The following is a 4,578-nucleotide window of genomic DNA, read 5'->3' as shown; positions in this document are numbered from 1 at the left end:
GGAACCAAGTCCCTGCACCTGCTCCCTGCCCAGCCCTCCCAGCTGTTTTCACCAGCCCAGGGACTTGTGCAGTACCCCAGTGGTCCATCCTCAGCCGCAGCAGTGCTTCCTGACATGGCTCCCTGACAATATTCCACAATATGGTGGAATAGTGTGTGGACCCACTCAGAGCTGGAGCAGCAGTGGTACCTGGCACAACTTGGGCTCCCCACACTCCAGCTGCTGCTGTGGCGGAGCCAGTGCAGGCTCTGGCAGATGAACCTGGGGCAGAACCCCCACATCCTACTGAGGGCTCCTTCTTTAGAGTTTGGCATCCCCTCCAACTTGGCTCCTGGAGCTCTCACTCTGCTCACAACCCCTACATGCATTAGTATCCCCCAGCAGAAGCCTACACCACAGCAGCACCAGCTGGAGCATGGGGAGCCCAAGCTGTGACAGGTAACAGTATCACTGCAGCTCTCAAGTGGTCCATATAATATTCCACCCCCTCCCCACTCTGCCCAATGCAAAATGAGCCCCTACAGGGACTCACTACAACTACCAACTTTGTGGCACAGACCTCGTAAGTCCAGGGCCCTGAGTGATCATAGTCCACAGAACCTGGGCACCAATTCCCTGATAATCTTCCCACTGCCCTACATGCAGGAGAACCTCGACCTCAGAGGGATTTAGATGGAAAGGGTTTTCTGGAGGACTTTTCCTGATGGCAGAAAAGGCTTTACCTGGGTGCATGCACATAAACCTGGTAGGTAGCATTGCTAGTGGGCTCCTGAGAATGGGAATGGCCCCAACCTTGGAGATGCCACCATTCTGAACCGACAAGGAGTGCAAGATAGAAAAGATTCCTGCTTACTGTAACCCTTGCAAGGCCTGCTGGACCACTGCTCTCAGCCCACCCTCACCTCAGACTTCTACCTATCTCCAAGCCTCATATATTGCCCTTGAGCCTACTGTTTTCAGGTCAGAGGGAAGCTCACCACTGAGGCCATGTGCTGGGTGCTAATCACTGCCTCTGGGAAGGTCTGAAACAAGAACCCTTAGGTGCCTTCAGGGGGCACCACAAGGAGGTGACATACCAGGGAGGCTGGGACCTGCCTGAGGGGCATATAAGCCAGATGGGATGGGCTTCTCCCCCAGCTAATAACCATCCCTTTTCCAGGGTCCTGAGACAGGCTCATGGCTGGAACTTCCGAGTCCTGTGTCCTTGCACGCAGGATGCCCAGCCAAAGTCAGACTATTCTCCTTCTAAGCCTGATTTCTCAAAAGCGCTTCTCATTACCCATATTCACACACTGCACAACCTTCACCATGGGACCACACCCTTACCCTGAGCTTCAGCTGAAAAAGTGACCCACTCCAGGCAGCATCTTACTGTACTGCCATGCTATTTCCTCCTTGCCCTTCTGCTTCCCAGACATCTCTAGAAGAAACAGCCCCTCTCTATTAACTCTATGTGCTATCAATTGTCACTCACCGGGAAATAAGCCTCCAAAAGGCCTCACAGCTCCACCACCAGACTACATCCTTACTTTATCTCCACTTCGAAAAGTGGCCTGCTTCAGACACAGAAGGTGTTAAAACCCTCTGCCTGAAGGTGCCTGGGCGTACTGGCATGGACTCTACTGTGCTACCACACAATTACCCCCTCACCTTCGCTTTCCTAGACATCTCTAAAGGAAATGGTCCCTCCCTTTTATGTGCCTTTAGTTGTCACTCATCTGAAAATAAGCCTCCCAAAGAGCTTGCAGCAACCACCAGCTGCCGGGCATGGACCTACCAAGTCCAATGGCCTGATGGACCATCACCCATGCAAACAAGGTACCCATTCATGGGACTTGCTTCCCATTGCCCTGCAAGCTGAAGGGCTTTTAACCCATGGGGATAGAGGTGGAAGGACTGCTGGGAGCACTTCTCTTACTGACAGGAAAGGCTTCATCCAGTCACATGCACACTAGGGGTTCATTCATTGCTGGGGAGCATCTTGAGAATGACCCCGTACCTTGGAGATGCTGGACCACTCGAGTGGAAGAAGACAGGCTTCCTAATTATTACCAAAACTCTTGCAAGGCCTGCTGCTCTCAGCTCACCCTCATCTTACAGTTCTCCCTACCCTCAAGCCTCATATACTGCCTGGGGGCCTTAAACCCTCAGGTCAGAAGGAAGCCCACCACTGAGGTCACTTGCTGAGTGCTGATCACTCGCTTTTCTCTGCCTCTGGGAAGGTCTGAGACAAGAGCCAGCAGCTGCCCTTGCAAAGCACCCCCTGATGCAGGGGGATGAGGTACCAGGGAGGTTGGGCCCTGCCTAGGGAGAGGCACAAGAAGCCAAAGAGGAAGGGGGTCCTTCTCTGGCTGATGTCCATTCCCTGTGGAGTCTTTGAGACAGGCTCATGGCTGGCACTTCTGAGTCCAATGGGATGAGATGAGGCCTGTGTCTCCTGCATACCCCTCACAACCCAATTCAGACTACTCTCCCTCTGACCTTTTTCTCACAAAAACCCTTCTGGACCACAGACTGAAGTGACAGTTTTTGAGTGACAGTTTGAGTCTGGTCCCACTCAGCTGGAAGTAAGCTTTCCAAAGGACTCACAACAACTACCAGCTGCCTGACATGGACCTGCTAAGTCCAACACCCTGACTGATCACTGACCACCATGCAAACCAGGGGCATGTTCACTGACACGTTTCCTCCTCTCCTGCGAGCAGGAACATTTTCACCCCTTGGGGTTAGCAATGGAAAGAGTATCAGGCAGATAAGGTTCTTTCGGTAAATCTGATATCTTTTATTAGACTAACTCAAATAGTTGGAAAAATTCTTCTTAGCAAGCTTTCAGATATAAATACCGTTCATCAGGCTGAGGAAGCATCTGCATTTGGTATGTGCTCTTTCTGGCTCCCCTTCCTCACCCTGGCCCTACCTGTGCTATACCACTCTGGGTGGGGGGCAAGTTGCAGCCAGATGGCTTCTACCCCAGTGCACGGGGCTCCAGCTCCAGCTCCTGGCTGCTTTTCACCTACTACACCTGCCCAGTGTGATGAGCAGCCACCTGCAGGCAGCTGAATGGGTGGAAAGCAGCCAGGAGCTAGAGCTGGAGCCCCGTGCACTGAGGCAGAAGCCACCTGGCTGCAGCTTGCTCCCAGCCAGGAGCAGTGCAGCAGGAGCAGGAGGGGAAGGAGTCATTGGAGGTGGGAGGAGCCAAACAGCACCTGGGCAGCTGCAGCCACACCAGAAGCAGCCCTGCAAGGGAGCTATGCACGCTGGTGGAGATTGGGACTGGCTGGCAGGCATGGGCAGGAATGCAGCACAGGCTGTCTTGGGCAGGAGCAGGCAGAGGTCAGCACCATAGGGGAGCAGTGGGCCAGATCCAATCAGTTGGCAGGCCAGATCCGGCCCATGGGCCAGTTTTTGCCTACCCCTGCACTAAAGGTTTATGCATTGTAGGGGGGGCCTTTTGGAGTGGCTGGAACCCTGGAGGCTTTGGACTAGTCAAGTGGAAAAAGAATTCTTAACTGAGGCTGTGGCACTTGCGTTCCCACTCCATTGGGGTGGGGGGGAGAACTGTCATGCTCATGAAGGCAGTGTTGTTACTGGTGCTTCTGTACACCGCACTGGTCTTCCCCCCCTTCAGAGTGGGTTGCTCACAGGATCCAGAGGGCTGTATACATCTTCTTCTGGGGCTCCAAATGGGAAAAGGTCACCCAGAAGACCTTGTACAAGGACAAGAGGGCCAGGGGTATGCCAGACATCCTCCTGTTCCTGTGGGCCAAGTATGCAAGCATGATCTGCAAGCTGGCGACGGACACGGAAGCCAAAACCATTTGCCTCTTGAGGTACTTTGCAGGGCACATCCTGAGACACTGTGGGGTATTCACGCCAACTAACTATAGACCATGGATCATGGGCACACCATGGTTCTATGCAACCCTGAACCAGGGCCACAGTGTGTACGGCCTGCAGAACGCAAACCCAGTGACTATGAGAAGCCACAGAAAGATCCAGGAGATGGTGAGACTAAGGGGGTCCATGTCGCCCATGGACTACTCCCAGTCAATGCATGCCAGGCCATGTGGGAGTGCATCCACTACAAGGATCTGCGCAAAGATCACAAAGACCTGAATTGGCTCATAGCCCACCAAGCTCTACCAGTGAGGGCCTGGAGACATAGAGAGGAGCACGTGGGGAGACCCAGCTGCCTGTGGCCCAACTGTCATGGGGCCACCAAGACAATCAAGCACCTCCTCTGGCTCTGCACTTGCACCAAGGAAGTATGGAAAGGGGTGAAACAGCTCTGTGAATCGGTGACCAGCGTTAGCCAGCTAACCAGCAAAGCAGCACTGTACAGGCACCTTGCCAAACTTCAGAGAAGCCCGCCACCTCGTTTCGATCAGTTTTTTGTCCTGCATCAGGAACACCTTGTGAAAGGCCAGGAACCTCCTGCTGTACAGACAAATGGATGTAGAGGTAGTGGGTTGCATGAAAATGGTGCTAAGAGAACTCTGGCCCTACTACCAGAATTGGTAGCAGAGGACTGAGAAGATGTGACCAATGTCACCTGGCATGGAGACATGTGGCACAGGA

Source organism: Gavialis gangeticus, unplaced genomic scaffold (genome assembly GCF_001723915.1).
Source record: "Gavialis gangeticus isolate Ggan-Ray unplaced genomic scaffold, GavGan_comp1, whole genome shotgun sequence".
Taxonomy (NCBI): domain Eukaryota; kingdom Metazoa; phylum Chordata; order Crocodylia; family Gavialidae; genus Gavialis; species Gavialis gangeticus.
Note: the sequence above shows the minus strand (reverse complement) of the source record.